Raw genomic sequence first — 8792 nt, 5'->3', positions numbered from 1 at the left:
GCTCACTGCAAGCTCCGCCTCCCGGGTTCACGCCATTCTCCTGCCTCAGCCTCCCGAGTAGCTGGGACTACAGGCGCCCGCCACCTCGCCCGGCTAGTTTTTTGTATTTTTTAGTAGAGACGGGGTTTCACCGTGTTAGGCAGGATGGTCTCGATCTCCTGACGTTGTGATCCACCCGTCTCGGCCTCCCAAAGTGCTGGGATTACAGGCTTGAGCCACCGCGCCCGGCCTGGTTTGGGTTTATCTTTATGGGTTTCTTTTTTTTTTTTTTTTTTTTTTGAGATGGAGTCTCGCTCCCACCGCACAGGCTAGGCTGCAGTGGTGCAATATTGCCTCACTGCAACCTCCACCTTCCAGGTCCAAACAATTCTCCTTCCTCAGCCTCCCGAGTAGCTGGGATTACAGGCATGCACCACCACACCCAGCTGATTTTTGTATTTTTCGTAGAGACGGGGTTTCACCATGTTGGCCAGGCTGGTCTCGAACTCCTGACCTCAGGTGATCCGCCTGCCTCGGCCTCCCAAAGTGCTAAGATTACAGGCATGAGCCACTATGCCCGGCCATTTTATGGGTTTCTTTCACCAAGTGGTGGAATATTCATGAAAACTCCTGGAGAAAGGTGGAGATTTCTCGGAACTGTGGCGCCACTCATTTTTACACCAATTATGGGTGTTCTCAGAACTGCTGTGGTGCTGGTGGGTGTGTGATTTTTGGTATGTTAATGTTAATGGGCGTGTAATTGTTGTAGGAAAAAACGGGTTCTTCTCACAGGACCAGGAAGAGTTAGGCACGCAGACACTTTGAAGGGTGAGGGGAAACAGAATTTATTGGGTGAAAAGGGAAAAAAAAAGCTCAGCATAGCAAGAGGAGTTCCTGCTTACAGGCTCCCACCTCACAGATTGAATCCCAGGTCCCCATCCAGGAACAGGAGAGGCCACACTCCTCCCCCTCGCAAATGGTGCGAACTTCCTGAGTCTCCACCCCATCCTCCCAGTGGGCAGGCTGGTGGGAGATTCACCAGGGACCCTTCCCCTTATCTTCCTTCTGCATCTATCATAATGAGGTCCGAGGCAAAACCTATGTCAAATCCAGCACCATGTTGGGTCCAGTCAGTCTCGGCCAGCTTGGTCCACACCCTGTTCTTCAGAGTCTTATCAGCCCCTCGCCTATAGTCATGTGAAACTGCTGTCTGCAATTTTTATTCTCCTCTGACCACCCCACACTATTCCTCTTACTCTGACTGCCTGTTTTCTCAGTGAAGTAGGAAGCAGAAACACCGGATGAGAGGACAATGGGGGAGGAGCTGTCGGGGACAGAGGAGAGAGAAGTTATGTCCTTGTCCTGCAGGACTGCAGGAGAGTGAAAAGCCTGGGTCATGTGGTGGGATTGCCCGCCAGCGAGTGCTAAGGGCCCCTGGAGGATAGTGGGCATGACGTTCGAAGGAGACCAGTCGGCAGGGCTGTGTCTCTCACTAGCCTCCGTCACCTGTGTGGAATTAACCAGGGTGTGGCCTTGCCAGGTGGATGCAGTTTAATGAGAGCGGGCAAGGGGGTTGAGGGAAGTAATTATAAGGGGTTGCTAGGATGTAATTATAGCAATGTTCCATGGAGTCTAGCTGGTAAAGGAGGAAAGTCAAGACATGAGGGAGGCAAGGAACAGTGACCAAAAACAGTATCAGTGGACTGGAGGTTCTGGCAGGTCAAAGAACTACTGGACTCCCAGCTGTACAAGGAGTGAGCTGGAAAGATAGGAGGTGGTGTTAGGAGGATAGGATACTTGGTATTCAAATTACCTGGGGTAGAGGTACAATTATTGTTAATGACAAGGTCCATTACCTTGGTAGGCCTGAGGTAGGGTGGAGGACAAAAACCATAGAAGGAGGGGATAGGTGATCCTCTTTACTTCAGGGTATGTAGCTGAACTCACTGTGTCATCTTCAGAGGCAGAGCCCTGGATAGAGAACAGGCCTGGGATTCAGTCAGAGCTGGCTATAAAGTCCCTCTTTCCAACTGTGGAGCCCTGAACAAATGAGCCTCTCTGAGCTTCAGTTTCCACTTCTGCAAAGTAAGAGTTTGCACCTTTTCATAAGATCATGTTCTGAAAATTAAATGAGGCCAGGTGCGGTGACTGATGCCTGTAATCCCAGCTTTTTGGGAGGCTGACGCGGGCGGATCACTTGAGGTCAGGAGTTCGAGACCAGCCTGGGCAACATGGTGAAACCCTGTCTCTACCCAAAAATACAAAAATTAGCTGGGCATGGTACTGCACGCCTGTAATCCCAGCTACTTGGGAGGCTGAGGTGGGAGAATCGCTTGAACTCGGGAGGCAGAGGTTGCAGTGAGTCAAGGTTGTGCCATTGCACTGCAGCATGGGAGACAGAGCAAGACTCTGGCTCAAAAAAAAAAAAAAAAACAGAAGGCCGGGCACAGTGGGAGGTTGAGCCGGGTGGATCATGAGGTCAGGAATTCCAGACCAGCCTGGCCAACATAGTGAAACTCTGTCTCTACTAAAAATACAAAATATTAGCCGGGCATGGTGGCACGTGCCTGTAATCCCAGCTACTCGGCAGGCTAAGGCAGGAGAATCATTTGAACCCAGGAGGCGGAGGTTGTAGTGAGCCGAGATTGCGCCATTGCATTCCAGCCCAGGCGACAGTGTGAGACTCCAATTCAAAAAAGAAAAAGAAAAAAAAAAATTAAATGAAAGACTGTGTGGAAACACCTAGTGCAGTTCCAGGCACAGAGGGCACTCAGTAACCTGGGCTGATAATATAGCTACACAGCACTTCCTAGAATACTTTTGTCTGGGGTCCCGAAGCTGAGAAGGGGCCAATGTATGAAACAAGATTCTCCCCAGGACCCTTTCTCCCTTCCCACCATCTCAAACATAGAAGATATGCATGGAAGAGCCTGACTCCTATTTCACTCCCATTTTACAGAATAGGAAACTGAGGTCCAGATAGGAAGAGTGATTATATCACTAAGACTCAGTTATCATACAGAGTAAGTTTCCTTTTAAAATCTATTGAGGCCTGGCATGGTGGATCAAGCCTCTAATCCTAGCACCTTGGGAGGCCTAGGCGGGAGAACTGTTTGAACCCAGGAGTTTGAGATCAGCCTGACCAACATGGTGAGACTCAATCTCTACAAATAAAACAATTAGCCCAGCATGGTAGTGCATGCCTGTGGTCCCAGCTACTGTGAAGACCAAGGTGGGAGGATCACTTGAGCCTGGAAGGTGAAGGCTGCAGCGAGCCAGGATCAAGTTACTGCATTTTAGCCTGGGCAACAGAGCAAGACCCCATCTCAAAAAGAATCAGTTGGCCAGGTGAGGTGACTCACGCCTGTAATACTAGTACTTTGGGAGGCTGAGGAGGGCAGATTACTTGAAGTCAGGAGTTCGAGACCAGCCTGGCCAACATGATGAAACCTTGTGTCTACTAAAAATACAAAAAGTAGCCAGGCATGGTGGTACACGCCTGTAGTCCCAGCTACTTGGCAGGCTAAGGCAGGAGAATCACTTGAACCCAGGAAGCAGAGGTTGCAGTGAGCCGAGATCATGCCACTGCACTCCAGCCTGGACGACAGAGCAAGACTCTGTCTCAAAAAAAAAAAAAAAAAAGGATCAGTCGGAGTTCAGGTGCGGGGTCTCATGCCTATTATTGAAGTGCTTTGAGAGGCAAAGACAGGAGGATCACTTGAGGTAAGGAGACACCACCCCGAGTAAAATAGTAAGACTCCATCTCTGCAAAAAAATTTAAAGTTAGCTTGGCATAGTCCTAGCTACTCAGAAGGCTGAGGTGGAAGGATCACTTGAGCCCAGATGTTTGAGGCTGCGGTTGAGCTATGATCACGCCACTGCACTCCAGTCTGGGTGACAGGAGAAGCAAGACCATGTCTCTAAAAAAATAAGAATAGGCTAGGCGCGGTGGCTCACGCCTGTAATCTAGCACTTTGGGAGACCGAGGTGGGTGGATCACCTGAGGTCAGGAGTTTGAGACCAGCCTGACCAACATCGCAAAACCCTGTCTCTACTAAAAATACAAAAATTAGCTGGGCATGGTGGCGGGCACTTGTAACCCCAGCTACTCAGGAGGCTGAGGTGGGAGAATTGCTTGAACCCAGGAGGCAGAGGTTGCAGTGAGCCGAGATCACACCACTGCACTCTGGCCTGATGACAGAGTGAGACTCCATCTCGGAAAAATAAATAATAGGAATAAAATAATAAAATCAGGTGGAATAATAATTAAGATGGAAAAATTATGTAGGAGGAAGAGGGAAGGCTCATATATAATATTTGAAAGCCAACTGGACTCTTCAGAGGGTACTCCAGTCAACGTTCCCCTCCATTCACTGGAACAATTAAAAGCTGGTCTTAGTGAAAATGAAAAATCCTACTGGATATACCCCTTCTCTCTCAGCTTCCTACATCCCCCATTATCTCCAGCCCCATCACAGTGATGATCAGGTCTTGTTCAATGTTGGGCAAACATTGAAACAATCAGCTTTAGGAATGAAAGTGTCAACAGAAAGGTGATTCACAAAGCATGAATTTGCTAATTGTTCTTTCGAGCTCAGATGGAAGGAAAGAGGGAGGGAAGAGAGAGGAAAAAAGGCCGGGCGCGGTGGCTCAAGCCTGTAATCCCAGCACTTTGGGAGGCCGAGACGGGCGGATCATGAGGTCAGGAGATCGAGACCATCCTGGCTAACACGGTGAAACCCCGTCTCTACTAAAAAAATACAAAAAACTAGCCGGGCGAAGTGGCGGGTGCCTGTAGTCCCAGCTACTTGGGAGGCTGAGGCAGGAGAATGGCGTGAACCCGAGAGGAGGAGCTTGCAGTGAGCTGAGATCCGGCCACTGCACTCCAGCCTGGGTGACAGAGCAAGACTCCGTCTCAAAAAAAAAAAAAAGAGAGAGAGGAAAAAGATCTCAGAGTTCCCTTCCTTAGAACACTTGATTCGGCCAGGCACGGTGGCTCACACGTGTAATCCCAGCACTTTGGGAGGCCAAGGCGGGTGGTTCACGAGGTCAGCAGTTCGAGAGCAGCCTGGCCAATATGGTGAAACCCCGTCTCTACTAAAAAAGTATACAAAAATTAGCTGGGCCATGGTGGCATGTGCCTGTAGTTCCAGCTACTCAGAAGGCTGAGGCAGGAGAATCGCTTGAACCCGGGAGATGGAGTTGCAGTGAGCCAAGATCATGCCACTGCACTCCAGCCTGGGCAACAGAGTAAGACTCAGTCTCAAAAAAAGAAAAGAAAAGAAAAGAAAACTTGATTCAAGTGTTTAGGATGGGCATAGCACCAGTCAGTCACTGCAAGGCCCTGCCCCCCGCCTGGTTTCCAGCATAGCTACTCTCCCTGGGGTAAATCCCTCCTGATTTCTGTACTGTTTCTACATCTATAAAGTGAGAAGATTAACAGGCCCGGGCGCGGTGGCTCATGCCTGTAATCCCAGCACTTTGGGAGGCCGAGGTGGGCGGATTGCCTGAGCTCAGGAGTTCAAGACCAACCTGGCCAACATGGTAAAACCTCTACTCTACTAAAAATACAAAAAAAAAAAAAGTAGTCGGGCATGGTGGCGGGCACCTGTAATCCCAGCTACTCAGGAGGCTGAGGCAGGAGAATTGCTTGAACCCAGGAAGTAGAGGTTGCAGTGAACCGAGACTGTGCCACTGCACTCCAGCCTGGGTGACAGAGCAAGACTCTGTCTCAAAAAAAAAAAAAAAAAAGATTGACAAAGGCCCTCCTAGTTCTGGCCTTCAGGGTTCTAGGAATATGTGTCCTGGTACCTTCTCTGTTGCCCTGGCTGTCCAGACACAGGGAGATGGGGCAGAAGTGGATCCAACAGATCCAATGGAAATGTCACCTCACTATGGAGGACTTCCATAACCACACCATCTCATGATATCTCTCGTTCTCGCGCTTGCCGTATCTCTATCTCACACTCACACATGCACGGTTGCTCTCTCCCCCATCACCCTGTTTTATTTTCTTTTTAGCACTATCAGAAATGTATTCTTTATTTGTTTACTTGACTGTTGTCTTTCGACATTAGAAAGTTCTAGGGCTGGGAGTGGTGACTCACACCTGTAATCCTAGCACTTTGGGAGACTGTGGCAGGCAGATCATTTGAGGTCAGGAATTAGACTAGCTGGGGCAACATGGTGAAACCCAATCTCTAAAACAAAAAAAGGGAGAAAGAGCGAAAGTTCTAGAAGGGCTGGGCACGGTGGCTCATGCCTGTAATCCCAGCACTTTGGGAGGCCAAGGTGGGCAGATCTCTTGAGATCAGGAGTTCGAAACCAGCCTGGCCAACATGGTGAAACCCTTTACTAAAAATACAAAAATTAGTCAGGTGTGGGCCTGTAATCCCAGGTACTTGGGAGGCTGAGGCAGGAGAATCACTTGAACCTGGGAGGCGGAGGTTGCACTGAGCCAAAATTGTGCCACTGCACTCCAGCCTGGCAACAGAGTGAGACTCTGTCTCAAAAAAAAAAAAAAAAAAAAGTTCTAGAAGGGCAGGGACCTTGCCTATTATTTCTCAGGGCCTAGCCCAGCACCTGGTACACAGGTAGGTGCTCAGAATGTATGTTGGCTGATGAATGAATGAATGTATAGATCTTGTGGGTGGTGCCACGACTGTGCCAAGCATGACTGATCTGTGCTGAGTCTTCTTAGAGGAGCGGTTGAACGAAAGGGCTCTGGGGTCAGGAGACCTGGATTTGAGTCCCAAACTGCCAATTAGTGACCATATAACCTCGGGCATATCACTTAACCTCTCTAAACCTCGGTGTCTTCATCTGTAAATTGGGGATAATGATCCCACATCTTGTGGTGTAGCTTTAGGAATTACAGCTTATTATGTATGTAAAATAATCTAGTGCATAGTAGGTGTTCAGTAAATGTTAGTTTCCTTTCCCCCACCCCTCCTTCCTCTGCTGGGGTATGGAGGTGGGGGTAAGAGACAGTGCTGTGGCTGAGCCTCAAGCTCTTTCATCAGTAGCCTCAGAGAGACCTGAGGCTCTCTGTCTCAAGTTCAAGGGTTTGGAGACTCTGGACTCAGCCAAAGGAGATTTCTATCTATTTCTTTTCTTTTCTGAGACAGGGTCCCTCTTTGTCACCCAGGCTGGAGTGCAGTGGTGTAAACATGGTTCACTGCATCCTTGACCTCCCCACCTCAAGTGATTCTCCCACTTCAGCCTCCCGACTAGGTGGGACCACAGGCACGTGCCACCATGCCAGGCTACTTTCTTTTAATTTTTGTAGAGATGAGGACTCGCTAAGAAGACTGGTCTCGGCCGGGCGCAATGGCTCACGCCTGTAATCCCAGCACTTTGGGAGGCCGAGACAGGCGGATCACGAGGTCAGGAGATCGAGACCATCCTGGCTAACATGGTGAAACCCCGTCTCTACTAAAAATACAAAAAAAAAAAATTTAGCTGGGCGTGGTGGCGGGCGCCTGTAGTCCCAGCTACTGGGGAGGCTGAGGCAGGAGAATGGCCTGAACCTGGGAGGTGGAGCTTGCAGTGAGCCGAGATGGTGCCACTGCACTCCAGCCTGGGTGACAGAGCAAGACTCTGTCTCAAAAAAAAAAAAAAAAAAAGAAGACTGGTCTCAAACTCCTGGTCTCAGATGACTTTCCCACCTCAGTCTCCCAAAGCGCTGGGATTATAGGCATGAGCCACCACTTCCAGCTGCTATTTCTTTTTATTTATTTATTTATTTATTTTTAAAATTTATTTGAGACGGAGTCTCGCTCTGTCACCCAGGCTGGAGGCAGTGGTGCAATCTCAGCTTACTACAACTTCCGTCTCCTGGGTTCAAGCAATTCTCCTGCCTCAGCCTCCTGAGTAGCTGGGATTACAGGCACGTGCGACCACACCCGGCTAATTTTTTGTATTTTTAGTAGAGACGGGGTTTCACCATGTTGGTCAGGCTGGTCTTGAACTCCTGACCTCATGATCCGCCCACCTTGGCCCCCCAGAGTGCTGGGATTACAGGCATGAACCACTGTACCCGGCCTTTTTACAATTTTATATAGAAATGAGGTCTCCCTATGTTGTTGTTGTTGTTGTTGTTTTTGAGACAGTCTTGCTCTATCACCCAGGCTGGAGTGCAGTGCCACCATCTCGGCTCACTGCAAGCTCCGCCTCCTGGGTTCACACCATTCTCCTGCCTCAGCCTCCCAAGTAGCTGGGACTACAGGTGTCCGCCACCACAGCCGGCTAATTTTTTTGTATTTTTAGTAGAGATAGGGTTTCACTGTGTTAGCCAGGATGGTCTCAATCTCCTGACTGAGGTCTCCCTATGTTTTATATAGAGATGAGGTCTCCCTGGTCTTACAGGCGTGAACCACCGGGCCCCTCCATTTCTTATCTTTCAAGAAAAGGTAAAACAAAGCAAGCACTTGCCTTGAGGATGATGAAAGGGACTTCCCCAAGGTCACATAGTCAAGCAGTAGCACAAGTAGTGGGTCCCCTCCCTGAGGGCCAGAGAAAGCCCCTGATCGCAGACAAGATGGAGTGAAGCGAGAGGGGCAGCCTCTTGACTGGGCTGGCCACCAGAAAGAGGAAGTAGCTGCTATGTTGTGAGAGTCCGGCTCTTGGGGTTTAGTCCCAGGTCTGTCAGAGTCAACTTGATGGCATTGGGATGTAGTTTACTGTTTCTAGGTCATGATTTCTCCTGTAAATTTTGTGTATTACTCCTCCCCAATCTGTCTGACAGGCGAATGGGAGACTATTACGAGAAGGAAATTTAATTTAATGTATTGTTAGAAAAAAAATTTTTTTTG

General features: G+C 49.2%; 1 pseudogene; it reads right to left on the bottom strand.

Annotated features, from left to right (window-relative positions):
- LOC112611057 overlaps window positions 1–3299 on the bottom strand; it is a 9569-nt pseudogene extending 6270 nt beyond the window's left edge.
- Between the last annotated feature and the right edge of the window lie 5493 nt (window positions 3300–8792).

Source organism: Theropithecus gelada, chromosome 1 (assembly GCF_003255815.1).
Source record: "Theropithecus gelada isolate Dixy chromosome 1, Tgel_1.0, whole genome shotgun sequence".
Taxonomy (NCBI): domain Eukaryota; kingdom Metazoa; phylum Chordata; class Mammalia; order Primates; family Cercopithecidae; genus Theropithecus; species Theropithecus gelada.
This window is presented reverse-complemented; position numbering and strand designations above follow the sequence as displayed.